We start from the raw sequence: 16,896 nt of genomic DNA, 5'->3' as shown, positions 1-16,896 counted from the left end.
CAGAAAGAGAACTTTAGACTCAGCCTAGAAGTAAAGATCCTCCCCTCCAACCCACATCCCCAGTGCATCCCTTTGATGCCCCCTTCAGTGGAGTTAAAATTGAATGAGTGTTTTTCTTTTCACATACTCCTGGTATTTTTCCACAAATACAATTTTCACCTCTTGAGTATTTTCAAGGATTCTCCATGCTACACACAGTGAAATCCAAACTCCCCATCAGGACCCCAGTCTTACCAAACCCTCTTCACACTTTTCTGCCTCCATGCTTTTCCTTGGGTCATCCTCTTCTCTAATATAACCTTGTGTATTACTCTAGGTTCTCCAAAGAGCAGAGAGATAGAGGTAGAACTATACACATAGAGAGAGACAGATTGATTTGTTGTAAGAGATGGCTCACATGGTTATGGAGGCTAAGGAGTCCTGGAGTCTGCAGCCAGCAAGCTGGAGACCCAGGACAGCCAATGATATAGTTCCAACTCGAGTCCACATCGAAAGTCAGAAGAAGATTGATGTCCCAGCTCAAATATAATCAGGTAAAGACAGCAAATTCTCTGGGACTCTACCTTTTTGTTTTGTTCAGGCCTTCAGTGGATTGGATGAGGCTCACCCACATTGGGGAGGACAATCTGCTTTATTTGGTCTACAAATTAAATGTTATCCTCATCCAGAATACCTCAGGGACACACTCAGAATAATGTGTAGCCAAATATCTGGGCACCCCACAACCCAGTCAAATTGATACATAGCATCAACCCTCATGCCTCGCTTCTACTCTCTCCCCATTACTGCATGGCCAAATCTTTCCCTTATTACAAGGCTTATTCAAATGTCGCCTCTTAACTAAGCCTTCCCTGCCAACCCCAAATATTAATAGAATTGCTTTCTTCCTTCGCTCATGTCTTAAAATACCTTGTGTGATTCTCTTTTGCTGTATTTATTATAAACTCCCTAATAAATCAAGGCAGTGATTCCCAAATTATCAAAAGAGTATAAAAGCAGTCTTCTTTGAGCGTGAAATATCTCATGGAATACAGCACGTGGCCTCTTCATGAAGAAACTACTGGGAGAGAAGAAGACAAGATGGAAGAGGCCAGGGAAAGGGGATTAGTAGAAAGCACAATGAGGCTGGGCTCATACGTGGCTCACACCTGTAATCCCAGCACTTTGGGAGGCCAAGGCTGGTGGATCACGAGGTCAGGAGATCGAGACCATCCTGGCTAACATGGTGAAACCCCATCTCTACTAAGAATACAAAAAATTAGCCAGGCGTGGTGGCGGGTGCCAGTAGTCGCAGCTGCTCGGGAGGCTGAGGCAGGAGAATGGCATGAACCCGGGAGGCGGAGCTTGCAGTGAGCTGAGATGGCACCACTGCACTCCAACCTGGGTGACAGAGTGAGACTCCGTCTCAAAAAAAAAGAGAAAGCACAATGAAATAAGTCAGTGGATGGGTGCCTATAATTTCTAAGGGAAATAGAGTATAATCCAAGAATTTTATAGCCAGCTAAATTATTGCCCAATCAAAATAGGCAAAAGATACTATCACATGTTCAAAACTTAGAGAATACAGTATTTCTGAGCTCTTTAAAAAAAAGCCTTCATAATAAAATTTAGTCAGCCAAGAAATTAAAAAATAAGCAACTTGTGAATTGAATGACCATGACAAAAGGCTAGTGATGAGAGGTGAATCCATTCAAAAATAGGACTATGATTGCATAACAGAAAAAGGTGGTCAACCTTAACAACATAAAACAACCTAGAAATAACTAGTTTCCAGAGGTAAAGGGAGGGACTGTAGGAAGTAGAAGTGCTAATGCCCTTTATTAAGTCAATTAATCAGGTCTAAAATTGAAACGTGGTTTTCAACATATAATTTCTTGTTTATTTTCCCCCCTAACTGCCTGAGGATCAACCACCATGATGAATGACACAGTAACTATCTGGAACAGGAAGTACATGACCAACCTACCGCTCCAGAGGAAACAAATGGTCACCAATGTCCTTCACCCCGGGAAGGCAACAAAATGTACAAGACCACAATGGATGTCTTCTTCATATTAATATATGGACTCAGAACCCATTTTGATGGTGGTTAAACAATGGGCTTTGGCATGCTATCGGGTTCTTTCAATTATGCAAAGAATAATTAACTCAAACATAGACTTGCAAGACATGGCTGGCATGAGAAGAAGATGACCTGGAGAAAACAGCAAAAGGAATGCAAGGGCAGAATGAAGTCAAGAGACTGCAAAGGCCAATGTTGGTGCTGGCAAAAAGCCAAAAGGGTAAAGATTTTGCAATGACTTTATTTGCAGTGACTGTACAAATTTTTTATGATATGATCACTCAAATGTAAAGACTTTTACATATATATAAAACATCAATATTTTTCATCATCTTTGATTTCTTAGATGTTCTAGAAACTGATTTTTAGTGAGGAAAAACTACATTTATCTGAGGTGACCAGTTCCTTCAGTTTCACTTCCGTTTCTTTTTCTTCTGATAAATTTACAGAGCATTCAATTTGCTACTTCTTGTTTTTAAAATCTCATTTGTGTGATGTCTGTTCATGTCTCTAGCCATCTTTGTGCATAGCAACGAATGCTGTTCACTTAATATTAAGGAGGTTTATTTCTTGGGGTCATGAGATTTGGGGTGATTTCTCTCCCTTTTTGTACTTTTCTGTATTCATTAATTTTTTTGAGACGATGTCACCAATGTCCTTCATATTAATATTTGGGCTCAGAACCCATTTTGGTGGTGCTTAAACAATCGTCACCCACTTTGGAGTGCAATGGTACGATCTCAGCTCCACAAACCTCCACCTCCCAGCCTTAAGTGATTCTCCTGCCTCAGCCTCCCCTGTAGCCAGGATTACAGGCGTGCACCACCACCGACTGGCTACTTTTTGTAGTTTTACTAGAGAAGGGGTTTCACCTTGTTGGCCAGGCTGGTCTTGAACTCCTGACCTCAAATGATCCACCTGCCTTGGCCTCTCAAAGTGCTAGGATTACAGTTGTGAGCCACTGCACCCAGCCTTTTCTGTATTAAATTTTTTAAACACAACATTTAAAATAATCAAGTCATTCTTTTTGAATCTACTATGTATTATAGGTATCCAAGTACTCACCTATTCTCTCTTACGTGATGACAAACTTGTTGAAATGTCATTTCATTTTGTGGCTCCAGCCCCAGGGATTCTGACTCTGATTCTAAAGGGGCTGTATGCAGAGTGAGCAAGCAACCCGGATGATTCTCTTACAAGTGTTTTAAGGGCAGGAGTTTGAGACACCCTGATGCAAAAGAACAAACCCTCCAGGAAGTTGGCTGTACATGTATTTTCCTTCTTAGCACAGGAAATGACAGAAAGATTATCCAATCAGTACCACTCATAGCACCTGATTATATGTGTTTGAGGAATTCAGAAATGGTTTCATCAAGGTTGAAGACCTAAAAAGAGGCTCTTCTCTCAGACTCCAAGTCCCCATCTCATGCATGGTTGAGTTAGTACAAACTGAGGATGATGCTTCTTCCTCCAGCATTGGTATCCCACGGTTTTTGTTCAGTAGATGAAGTACTTCCATCCCCCAACATCCCCAAGCTCAATCCCAGTTTCCTCACACACACTTTTTTATTTTTTGAGACGGAGTCTCGCTCTGTCACCCAGGCTGGAGTGCAGTGCAGTGGTGCAACCTTAGCTCACTGCAACCTCCACCTCCCAGGTTCAAGTGATTCTCCTGCCTCAGGCTCCCGAGTAGCTGGGATTACAGGCATGCACCATCATGCCTGGCTAATTTTTGTATTTTTAGTACAGACAGGGGTTTCACCATGTTGGCCAGGCTTGTCTCAAACTCCTGGCCTCAAGTGATCTGACCACCTCAGCCTTCTAAATGCTAAGATTACAGGTGTTAGCCACCATGCCCAGCCTCCTCACTTACACTTTTACAGAAGATCTGATCACACCCACTTCGCAGAAATCAGAATGACCCCCACGTGGTGTTAAACAGGAGTGAAAACTTGAGTTGAATCAACTGAGGGTGACACAGAAACATTTCCCCAAAAACACTTTTGGCAGCTCTGCTGATCCATAACCTGGCTCCATTTCAGGGCAAGGCCTCCATTTAAGCTGCACTGGCTTCCCCTAGAGTAAATCACATTAACTCATAGCAAACACAGCCGAAGGGCAAAAAGATTCTTTTTAAAATGATTTTTGTCTCTCACTTACCAACACACGCTGGCCTCCCTAGAGCCTGACTCCATTCAGCTCCTGTTCCACTGAGCACCCACTGAAAGCTCAGCTCATGAGCTGAGATGACCCACACATCAAGGAGTTTACAATCCACGGGAAGAACAGACCTGAATACAAGTGATGACAATACAAGGCGGAGTCAAAGAGCCCAACTAGAAGTTTCAGCAGAATAGCACCAAAGACTAGATCCCAACCCAGCTCCCAGAGCCAGAGCCAGAGCCAGGCTGGCTGCATGAGATCAGCTGGGAGCTTTTGCAAACATAAGTCCCAGCTGAAGCCCTAATCATCAGATTGAGAGTCACTGGGAGTGAGCTCCAGGAATTGGTTTATTTAATAAACAACCACACACACGATTCTGATGTTCCTAAGGGTTGTAGAAACATGGAACTATGGAAAACACTAAAAAAAAAGGCACTAAAAGAAAAGTATAAATATTCACTATCATCCCAGGCATCATGAGGACGCTCCACGTGCACTATTTCCGATACTTAGAATAACCTGCAAGGGAAGCATTCATTCATGACGATGGACTTTATCGGGATCAGAGCCAGCCCTGGGAATGCTTGAACCTGCGCTGAAGGTCACCCCCTTTTCCCCACAGGAGGGGGCTAACATTAAGGAGCAGGGGCCAGATGGGAAATGGAGTGTCCTTTTATTATGACACCACAGTGAGAGACTTTTTTTTTTTTTCAGAGTCTCGTTCTTGCCACCCAGGCTGGCATGCAGTGGTGCAATCTCAGCTCACTGCAATTTCTGCCTCCTGGGTTCAAGAGATTCTCCTGCCTTAGCCTCCAGTCTAGCAGGGACTATAGGCGCCCGCCACCATGCCTGGCTAATTTTTGTATTTTTAATAGAGACAGGGTTTCACTATCTTGGTCAGGATGGCCTTGATCTCTTGACCTCATGATCTGCCTACCTTGGCCTCCCAAAATGCTGGGATTACAGGTGTGAGTCACCAAGCCTAGCCTGAGACTTTCAAGTAAAGCGACAATGGACCACAGAGATTAGATATCAGGGCTAACATGGAATCACCGTCATTAATTCTTGAGATCTTATTATCTTTGCTCAAAGAGAAAAATAATCACAGTTGACATATTTAGGACTTCTGAATGTAAACTTGATCTTAGAGGAAGTTAAGGAATTACTGGTAACTTTATTAGGTATGACAATGATCATATAAAAAATGCCCTCATGTTTTTAGAAGGAAAGTAAATTATGTAGGGGTGAATATCATGATGCAATTACATAACTACTGTAAACTACTTTTTAAATACTTCAGAAAAACAAATGGAGTAAATATTGCAAACGTTAATAGTTTTTAAACCTATATGATGGGTATATGATAGCTCATTAAACTAGTCTCTCTACTTTTATGTATATTGAAAATTTTTCATAATAATAAAAAAAAAACCTTGGCCAGGCACAGCAGCTCATGCCTGTAATCCCAGCACTTTGGGACCCCAAGGTGGATGGAGGACTGCTTGAGCCCAGGAGTTTGAGACCAGCCTAGGCAACATAGTGAATCCTTATCTCTACAAAAAATAGACAAATTAGTCAGGCATGGTGGTGTGCACCTGCAGTCCCAGCTACTCAGGAGGCTGAGGTGGGAGGATCACCTGAGCCCAGAAGGTCAAGGCTGCAGTGAGCCAAGGTCATGCCACTGCACTCCAGCCTGGGCGACAGACCCTGTCTCAAACAAACAAACAAGCAAACAAAAACCCTCTTGATCCCATTTCCCAAAAAAATGATTTTTTTGAGATCTTACCATCTCCTGGCTTGGTGCAGAGTCCAGGAAATCAAGACAAAGTACAGCACACAAGCAATAAGGAGGGAGGGAAGTGTGGGGGAGGCTGACACTGTGGACTCTCTCAGCTCAGTCGACCCATGCACCTTGCTTCATGGAAGAAAGGAAAGAATGTGAGTCATGCCTTTAACACGCAGTGACCTTCCTCACTAGTAAGTGTGCCTCCAGAAGTGTCCAAGAACTCAGTGCCAGAGCCAGGCTGGCTGCATGAGAATCACCTGTGAGCTTTTGCAAAAACTGGCCCCTACTGGGTCCAAATGTATTCATCTCTTGGAGAGGAGGAGAGAGGCAGAACAAGGAAAAGGATGGGAAGAAACCAGCCTTGTGCACAGGAAGATGCTGGGATTCCTCCTGCATGTTTAGCACAATACATCCTATTTTACAAGGTCACAGAAGCTGAGAGAGGTAAACCTGCCCAGGTTCTCATAGCTTGTAACTGGCAAAACCTGCCCAAATCTCTGTCTCTAGAGATATTTCCGCTTGCTTCAACTCTGGAGCTGTCCCAGTTGTACAAACGACAGATTCCACTCATCACTCATTTTTGTTTGCAGATATTGCCTAAGGTCCCTTGTGAATATTTAGGTCAGGGCTGTTTTTTTTTTTTTTTGAGTTATTTGTTTGTTTGTTTGTTTGTTTTTAAAAAAGCAATCTTGTAGAAAGAACCCAAAGTGGCTCCCCCATTTAAGACCCTGCAAACAGGGAGACCAGAGTCTGGAGTCCTGGTCTGGTTTCCACACCTTCCTTAGATTTCCCTGTGTGTAAAATCCAACAACAATCTTTGACAAATTGCCTGCCCCAGGTGAGAGATGGAGGAAGTTTTAACTTTGCTTTTTTTTTTTTTTCTTTTTTCAGACAGAGCCTCACTCTATTGCCCAGGCTGGAGTGCAGTGGTGCCATCTCGGCTCACTGAAACCTCTGCCTCCTGAGCTCAAATGATTCTTGTGCCTCAGCTTCCCGAGTAGCTGGGACTACTGGCAGATGCCACCACACCTGGCTAATTTTTGTATTTTTAGTAGAGATGGGGTTTCGCATATTGGCCAGGCTGGTATCGAACTCCTGGCCTCAAGTGATCCACCCTCCTCAGCCTCTCAAAGTGCTAGGACTATGGGCATGAGCCACCATGCCCAGCCACTTTGCTATTTTTTTAATAGAAGCTTCGAGGCCCAGTATGTTTCACAGATTAGGAAACGTCACAGGCAGAAGAACACTTTGCATCAAATAGTAGAATGTTTTCATTTTCCAAGAGCTCTCACCTGCCATCTAATCTTGTCTCCCTAGCAGTCCTGGGAGAGAAGCAGATGTGGTTTCCAATCCCACTTTCCAGAAGAGGAGATTGAGGTAGAGGCTTTGCAGATACACAGAGGACATGTGAGGACAAGTGAGCGTCATGATCATTGTCAGCCCCCTCCCCCAACTTGACATTCCCAGACCTAGTGGACTTCCAAACAGAGGAGACAGAAGAACTGATCAATCAACTCTGCCATGGGTGCCAGGATCCAATATTTCCCTGGCTAACTCGGTCACATCGTGTCTGGGATTTCCAACTACTACCCATCCCACAAGTCTCAGCTAAAACAGCAATTCAACGGGGCACATTTTTCTGAGGCTCCAGGATTGGGCTAGGCCCTCTCCATGGCTCTCTGGCCTTCCCCTACTGCAGAACTTAGCACCTGTATGTCACTATTTGTTCAAACATGTGTCTTTTGTATGCTCTCCACGTTATCTGCAACATCTGCCTAGAATAATAATGAATGGTAAAACCTAATCTCTATTGAGTGTCGATGATGCACTTTTAATGTGACATCTTATTTAATCCTCACTATATCTGCAAGAGTAGAAGCTATTAATAGCCAATTTTCAGATAAGAAAATCAAAGCACAGTTTCTATAACTTACCCAAGGAGCTAGGTAGGAGGCAGCTCAGTTTGAGCCCAGGGAATCATATTCCAGAGACCATGTTCTCAATTACTAGAGCAGGTACCTCCCCACAATCTAGCAGGTGGTTAACGAGTCTGTGGAATAAATGAACAGAAGGACAAGCAGATGGATGGATACATAGGTGGGTGGGTGGATGGGTGGATGGATAGATGGGTGGGTGAGCAGGTGGACGAATGAATGGATGGTTGGGTCAGTGAAGGGATGGCTGAGTGGGTGGAGAAATGGATGAGTGGGTGAGGGGGTGAAGGGATAAATGGATGGATGGATGGATGGGTGGGTGGATTGATGGTTAGATGTTTGAATGGGTGGATAGATACATGGGTGAGTAGATGGATAGATGGGTTGGTGGGTAGGTAGGTGGATGATAGCTGGGTGCATAAGAGAGGGGTTTGGATAGGTAGATGGGTGGGTGGGTAGATAGATGGGTAGGTGGGTGGATGGATGGATGGAGGGATAGATGAACGGATGGAAGGAAGGAAGGGTGGATGGATGGATGGATGGATGGATGGACTGATGGAAGGAAAGAAGGGTGGATGGATGGACGGACAGATGAACAGATGGACTTGGGCATTCATTCAGGGTCCTCCAAAGAATTGAGTGATTTCCCTAGGGTGTCTCATCACCTGCAGGTAGGTGGGCAAGGGGGCTTACCTCTGTAATACTCATGATTATGGGTAGTGCTCAGCCTCAGTCACCACTCTCAGAACACTTTATTGACTAGGAAAGTCAAAACTGGCATTGATAACTAATGCAAATTGCAGCTATAACTAACAGAATATGTTGAGCTGATGGCAGCTGGGCAATCAATAATCAATAACTTGGCTGTGTCATGTTACTGCCATGCTGGGCAGGTAGAGCCGGGGTTCCTTAATCCCTCCATCAAATTAAGGATGCTTGTCAAGACTTCCCCAACAATGAGGACAGGGATATTATCAAATACTTGCAGTTCACCCCAAAAGCCTCACCCTCTTCATTCCACCTGCACGTGACCTTCAGCTCCAAGACATTTCCAGTCCTCCAGGTCAGCCCTTCTTCCAGCCTTTGAATTAACCCTGATGACTGCCTGCCCATTAAGTGTCTTCACCTTTCATCACACATCCTTTTCCAAGGCTTTCCTTCAATCCAGCCCTCACTAAATGCTGGAACTGTTGTTGACAAAATCCAGAACAAGCTGCGTGGGGGATGCAGGAGTGAAGCAGGCTTTAGTAATGGGGAAAAATTCTAAGCAATCTCGAATACAGAAAAGAAACTGAACAGGTAAGAGAGAGGCAGTCAAGACAAGAAGTGTTAATTTTGAATAACTGAAGCTGAAGAAGATCGGGGGGCATGGCAGACCACAAGATAAATATGATATAGACTCCTTTTAAAAAAAAGTATAAACATCCACCCTTTCCTACTGACAACTGTGCTTCAAATATTGTTAAGGTCTTTACTAAAGGCGAGTCAGAAAAGCTGGGTATTTTATGCAATACAGTAAGAAGGCCCATAGGCAAGTATGTTCCTGGCAACACCTTCTAGTATAACACCTGGGATTCTGGTTACACCTGTCCTAAAGTTGTCTCTCACTCCTGCTGTTGGAGAACTACCATGAGAGAAGAACCATAGTGAAGTGGTTAAGAGTGTGCACCTAGCGACCAGCCAGCTGGCTTCAAACCATCACTATCTAATACCGAGCAAGTTACATAATGTTCCCGAGCCTCAACTTTCTCATCTGTAAAATGGGTATGCTGTCATTCATTCATCAAATTCTAGGTGAGCATATACCAAACACCAGAGACACAAATGAGAATCAGGAACAGACATGGCCCTGGCCCTCATGGGGACCACAGTCTTAAAGGGGAAGAATGACACACACAGAAATTGGAAGCCATAGCTGAGCTAGTGTCTACCACAGAGAGGCACCTGGTGTTATGAAAGCAGAAAACAGGGGGTTGCTGTGACTGAGTCAGTGTGGCCAGCCATCCCTGAGGATGTAATGGCTCCACTGTCAGATGAGACCGTGACCAGGTGAAGAGGCAGGGAGAGGGAAAATCTTTGTAGGCAGAAAGAGCAGGATGTGCAAAGACCCTGTGGCAGGAAAAGAACAAAGGAAGTGCAAGAGCCTGAAAGAGGCCAGAGAGAGCAAGTGAACATGTGGATAATCACAGCACCGACCTCATACAGGACTTGCAAGAAATCGAGACCCTGTCTGTAACAGATTCAGTGATGACTAAATAGAAACTATCTCCTAAAAGCACACGATGAGACTTCTTGGTGGTATTTCCCACGTGAGGCTGCCACGCACTTAGAGGCCAAGTTCAACCTCCCTGTAGACAACCGCCAAGCCAGCTGGACACACATACACCTTCAGGCTCAGGATACCCAGGACAGAGTCCTGGATGCTTGAAGTCATGACAAGTATCCGGAATAACAGAATTCCAGCCAGGTGTGGTGGCTCATGCCTGTAATCCCAGGACTTTGGGAGGCCGAGGTAGATCACCTGAGGTCAGGAGTTCAAGACCAGCCTGGCCAACATGGTGAAACTCCCTCTCTACTAAAAATACAAAAAAATTAGCCAGGTGTGGTTGTGGGTGCCTGTAGTCCCAGCTACTCAGGAGGCTGAGGCAGGAGAATGGCTTGAACTCAGGAGGCAGAGACTGCAGTGAACTGAGATTGCACCATTGCACTCCAGCCTGGGCAACAAAAGTGAAACTCCGTCTCAAAAAAGAAAGAAAATAAAATGACACAGAATTTGCTAAAGGGGGAGAAAGGGCTTTCCTCCAAAGCTGGGCCTGGTTTCTAGAGAGTCTTTCACATGAAAATTAAGCAGCTCTTTGCAAGCACCTCAGAGGAGAACCCCTCACCCTGATGAATCAGGCACATGGGCGGATCCAAGACAATTGGCTGCGTGCATGTTAACAAGCCTATGGTGGAAATGCAGTGCTTTATTTGTTTGGGGTGGTTTAATCACCAGGAGGGAGAAGCTTCTAAAGCAGCATTCCGAGGTGGCTGTTGCCTGGGTTTTCTGGAAGGGGGAGGCGGTGAGGATGAGGGCTTCCGTTTCATCTGCAGGTCCCTTGCAGAAGGAGCTGGGGAAAGCTTTGCAACCATCTGCACACTGTTTGCCATCTTGTCTGGCTGGGCAGCTGAGCTCCAGATGGGGACAGATGGGATAGCTCTTGCCACCGTATTTGGTGAGAGATGGCAGAGAAGTCAGCCCTCGTGGAGAAGACAAGGGCAGGCACGTGCTGGACAGTGCTGCCCAGGCCCCTGGAGCTGAAGTGTCCAACCCCACAGCCTCTAGGTGTCAATAAAGCAGCCCAAGAGGACCCTCTCTGTCCATCTCCATCCTGTCACCTACAGACACTTGGAGAGGTCCTTCACATGGGAACTCACAAATGCACACGGATAACCCCCACATGGAACTCTCATACATACCAAGTGAAAAGAGAGGATGCCAGTTTAACTTGAATTTCAGATAAAAAACAAATCATTTTTTAGGGTAAGCAGGTCCCAAATATTGCATAGGATATATTTGTACCAAAAAAAAAAAAAAAAAAAAAAGATAATGAGAAATTCAGGTTTAATTGGACCTCCTGTATTTTACCTGGCAAGCCTAACCCTGCATAAACACAACCGTGACCTTGAAACTCACAGAGAAGCCACGGCCATGTTCACAAACGTGCACAAACCCACATGCCTTACAGAGTCAAGGGCTGTGATGAGGGTCCCCACCCTCGCACACTTCCCTGTCCTCTCTCTGGGCTCAGAGTAAACAGGGGGTCACCTGGCATCCACGTCTAAGCTGGGCTTGGAGGTGTCCTAATGAAGCAGGATGCTGACCTGCACTTCCCCAGCTCAGCTGGGGCTGCAGCCAGGCCTAGCTTCCAGTCTCGGGCCTAGAACACACAGCACAGCCCCAGACCTTGGCAAGAAGGCTTCATCTCAAAGGCCACTGGTTCAGGACCTATTAGAAGCCCCACTTCTTTCCTCTGTTTCTGCTGCCATTGCCCCAGTCTCTGACCCTGCCACTCAATCACTCTATAAACACAGCAGGTACTAGGGGTGGCTCTGGGCTCGGCACTAAAGACATTGCCCCTGGGAAAGCCACATTCTAGCAATGACAGTCAACCACGTATCAGCAACAGCCCTGCCCCACAGGTGCTGACTGCGCACAAGGCCGGCGCTGTGAACGTGCTCTCAACAGTGATCTCACTGAACCGTCATGGCAGCTCTAGGATGCAGACAGTAGCATCACATTACCCCATTTTACTTATGAGAAAACTGAGGCCTGAAGAAGGCAAACACAGGCCTCGGGATTTGCACTATCATTGCCAGGAATGTTTGAGAAAGCAAACTTCTCCAGAGTGAGGCAGTCTGCCAGAGCTCAGAAGCCAGAGTCCCTGTTAGCAGGGGCTGGGGGCACTGTGGGGTGAGGGCAGACAAGCGGGTAGGGGCTGGACCCCCCCAGGACACCAGGGTGCAGACTGGTGTGAGTAAAAGAAAGAGAGATGGTTGTAACATCATCTGCAGAAGGTGATGTCTACAGAAGATGATGTCGACAGAAGATGATGTCTCATGTCCATGTGAGCCCTTGGGGAGCCAGATGACTGGATGGAATTTTGCACAGGATGCAAATTAAGCACAGATCCCCCTCTGACCTAGACAGCTCACCTAAAAGAACATCTCACAGAAATGCAGGCACAGAGCACCAAGTGATGTGGGCGAGGAAATTTATCAGAACACCGTCTGTGATTGGGAAAAGGCAGAAACCACCCAAAGACGTATCAGTGCAGGGCTGGTTAAACAAAGCATGGTGCATCCACACGTCAGAATAACTGCTGGAAGAAGAAGGTGGTACCCAGGTTCCAACGTTAGACAATGTCAAAGACATGCTGCCTGAAAAGCAGGCTTCTCCACAGAATAAATATAGCATTATTCCATTTTTATTTTTGTAAAAAGGTTACAATAAACACTTATGTGCAAATACATGTGCTTGCGTGCACAGAGGAAAAAGGAGTGGGCAGGAACAGAAAACCAAACTCTGCGTGTTCTCACTCATAAGTGGGAGTTGAACAATGAGAACACACGGACACAGGGAGGGGAGCATCATACACAGCGGCCTGTCGGGGGTGGGGGACAAGGGGAGGGAGAGCGTTAGGACAAATACCTAATGCATGCGGGGCTTAAAACCTAGATGATGGGTTAATAGGTGCAGTAAACCACCATAGCACATGTACACCTATGTAACAAACCTGCACATTCTGCACATGTATCTCAGAACTTAGAATAAAAAATAAAAAGAAATCAAAGAAAAAGGTGTGGAGAGGTACACCCCAACCCTTCCCAGTGTTACCTCTGAGAAGCAAGATCAAGAAAAGCAAATCAAGAGGAAGTTTTGTTTTTTGTTTTCTATATAATTTTTTTTTTTTTTTGAGACATAGTCTCGCTCTATTGCCCAGGCTGGATTCCAGGGACACAATCTCGGCTCATTGCAACCTCCTCCTCACTGCAACCTCCTCCTCACTTCAACCTGCTTCTTCTGGGTTCAAGTGATTCTCTTGCCTCAGCCTCCCAAATAACTAGGATTACAGGCGTTCACCACCAAGTCCGGCTAACTTTTGTATTTTTTGTAGAGACAGGGTTTCACTATTTTGACCAAGCTGGTGTCGAACTCCTGGCCCACCCGCCTTGGCCTCCAAAAGTGCTGGGATTCCAGGTGTGAGCCACCATGCCTGGCCTGCATTGCTTGAATTCTCAGACCATATGGATCCTCTCATCTGGCCCAATTGCAAGAGTCCAAGGCAGGAAACGCAGAAGGCAGGGGCTTACCCCTTCATCAAGACAACATAGAACAGAGTCAAAAAAGAAAAACATGAATGGATCAGTCAAGAGGGCCGTGCACGTGACCTCCCAGGCACCTACACCTTGCAACTTAAGTCGACAGGCTTTCAAGCCACAGAGTCTTACTCCCCAGAGACTAGCAAGGACACAAGCCCTGCCCAAGCCCCTCCAGGAGGATGGTCTGAGGGACAAGGTGGGGTGCACAGTCAGGGGTGGGAGGAGGAAAGGGGGACATGAAGCCAAGGAAACCAGGGCACCGCATGCTTCCTGAAGGCCACCAGAACAGGGCGCTACACAGAGCCCCTGTGTACCTGTTTCTACAACAGCCTGAACACAAGGAAAAGGGAAACAAGGAAAATACACAAAGCCCAGCCTCACCTGGAGCAGGTTAAATAAGGGTGTGTGACTTTGTCTTCACGTCCTTTGGAATTGGAAATCCAAGCTTCCTCTTCTGTGCTTTTAAGGTCCTGGCTGCTGCCCCACAGCTCCCTTCTCTTCCCTCCTCTTGTCTTAATTTTTTTGTTTGTTTGTTTTTTTTTTTTGAGATGGAATCTTGCTCTGTTGCCCAGGCTGGAGTGCAGTGGCACAATCTCAGCTCACTGCAACCTCCACCTTCTGGGTTCAAGCAATTCTCCTGGCTCAGCTTCCCAAGTAGCTGGGATTATAGGTATCACCACGTCCAGCTAATTATTGTACTTTTAGTAGAGACAGGTTTTCACCATGTTGGCCAGGCTGGTCTCAAACTCCTGGCCTCAGGTCATCCCCCTACCTCGGCCTCCCAAAGTGCTGGGATTACAGGTGTGAGCCACCATGCCCGGCCCTCTTGTCCTAACCCTGCCATCTCTTTGCAGTCTCCCCCGAGCAGCTTTTCCTGGGCCTGTCCTGCCCTCTCCAGAGCTGCACTCTCAAACCACCCCCTAATGCCCCCGGCCCTGGCCCTTGCCCCGGGGCTCTGATCCTCAGCTGGTGAGGTCTAGAGGGTCAGAGGGAGCCAGACTCCTTAGAGAAGCCAAGGCAGGAGGTGTGCTAGGCTGTGGGTAACCTGCCCCCTTCCAGCTGGGGCTGAATAGAAGGGGAAAGGCTGCCTCCAGAATACAGGGCCCTCAGAGGCCCTGGGGATCTGTGCTGGCAGTCAGGAGGACTATCACCTCAGCGCAGTTACCTGCAAGGACAGCTGTGCAGGAAGCTGCATGCTGCTCAGATAACAAAAAAAGGAAATTAAATGCACCATGTGGTTATTAGCAAGAGCTTTTGAGGCAGACACTTAAATATGTATTCCTAGACGTTAGAAAACTTGGGAAAAATGTTAATTTCAATAATGCCAGTTCTTGAGCTTGCAGAAACCATTCTTTTATCTCCCTTCCTAATAATTTGGGGGCTCCATCCCTCAGAGTGGCAGCGCCAAGACAGCTGGCCTCACTGGCTTTCGTAAGCTGTGCAAGGTGAGATCACAAGCCCTTGCCTGGAGACCCATCTTACGAAAATGTTTGAACAAGGCAACTAGCTGCCACTTCCTCCCTCCTTTCTCTTCCCCATACAAAAATCAGAAAGCACACTAGCCCAGTGCCCAGCCACATTGATGAGGAAACCCTACTCAGAATCCTGGGTTGTGCCCCTGATACCAAAGACCTGCAAAATTGGGACTCACCTGCTGCAACCCTAGCCCAGACCTGTGTACATTTCAAGGGTGGCTGGACTCATGGCCCCCTGAGATGTCAGGGTGGTACAAAGTCCTCTTAACCTAAGACTGTCAGGGTACAAGGATCAGCCTTTTTTTTTTTCCTTTCTCTCGAGGGCCAGATGGTAAATAGTTCAGCTTTGCAGGCCATAGGTCTCTGTCCCAACTATTCAACTCTCCATTGTAGCAGGAAAGCAGCCACAGACAATATGCACTGAAATAGGTGTGCATGTGTTCCAATAAAACTTTATTTGTATGAACAGGCAGGGGCTGGTTCTGGCGTGTGGGCTATAGCTTGCCTCCTCTGATACAGCATGATCTCCAAGGACCAATCCATCTTGTAGACCAGCAGCTGGCACACAGGAGCTGCTCAGATACTTGAAGAAGGAATGGAGAAGGCAAACAGCCCCCAGTGTGTAGAGCTGAGGGTCTCCCAGTGGCACCATCCTTTGCCATCTCATGCCGAGGGACACAGCCAGAGCAGGGCTCTCCACCAAGGCTGGGTTCTCCTCCAAGGAAATGTGATAACAGGACATAAAGCATCGTGGAACGATAGGGGCTTTGGAGTCCCACAAACCACAGTTTGCAAGACCAGGAGCATCCTGCACTTCCTTGCACACATCCTGGGTGGGTGCTGGAGCATCTAGACTTAGAGTGAATCTTTTCTCCCTCCTCCCCCAGATGGCCTCCATTAAACTTCCAGCAACAATGTGGTGTACGTACACAATGGAATACTATTCGGCCTTCAGAAAGAAGGAAATCCTGTCATTTGAGACAACATGGATGAGCCTGGAGGATATTATGTTAAGTGAAATAAGCCAGGCACAGAACGACAAATACCACATGATCTCACTTACATGTGGAATCTAAAGAAAGTTGAATTCGGCCAGGCATGATGGCTCATGCCTGTAATCCCAGCACTTTGGGAGGCTGAGGCCAGCAGATTGCTTGAGCCCAGCAGTTCGAGACAAGCCTGCATAACATAGCAAGACCCCATCTCTGCAAAAAATACAAAAATTAGTGGAGCGTGGTAGTGCATGCCTGTACTCCCAGATACTCAGGAGGCTGAGGTGGGAGGATTGACTGAACTTGGGAGGTCGAGGCTGCAGTGAGCCAAGATCACACCCCTGCACTACAGCCTGGGCAATAGAATGAGATTGTCTCAAAAAAAAAAGAAAGAAAAAGAAAAGAAAAAGGTTCAATTCATAGAAGCAGAGTAGAATGATGGTTGCCAGGGTGGGGAAGTGGGCAGATGCCAAAGGACACAGAATGTCATTTTTAGAGAGGAAGAATAAGTTCAGGAGATCCATGGGACAACATGGTACCTATAGTTAATAACAACATATCATAAACTTGGAAAACACTAAGAGAGTAGATTTTTTCCGTGTTCTCAACACAAAAAAATAAG

General features: G+C 46.3%; 2 protein-coding genes and 1 pseudogene across 2 annotated transcripts in view; 2 read left to right on the top strand and 1 right to left on the bottom strand.

Moving 5' to 3' along the window:
* Window positions 1–16,896, top strand: part of LOC134761888 (chitobiosyldiphosphodolichol beta-mannosyltransferase-like) — a 966,630-nt gene that overhangs the window by 812,729 nt on the left and 137,005 nt on the right. The window lies entirely within an intron of this gene.
* The window catches only part of LOC129047662 (cuticle collagen 2-like), a 94,112-nt gene that overhangs the window by 70,227 nt on the left and 6,989 nt on the right, over window positions 1–16,896 (bottom strand).
* On the top strand, window positions 1,115–2,998 carry LOC134761821 (small ribosomal subunit protein eS24-like; annotated as a pseudogene).

Source organism: Pongo abelii, chromosome 7, assembly GCF_028885655.2.
Source record: "Pongo abelii isolate AG06213 chromosome 7, NHGRI_mPonAbe1-v2.0_pri, whole genome shotgun sequence".
Lineage (NCBI taxonomy): Eukaryota > Metazoa > Chordata > Mammalia > Primates > Hominidae > Pongo > Pongo abelii.
Note: the sequence above shows the minus strand (reverse complement) of the source record. Positions and strands in the feature narration are given on the sequence as shown.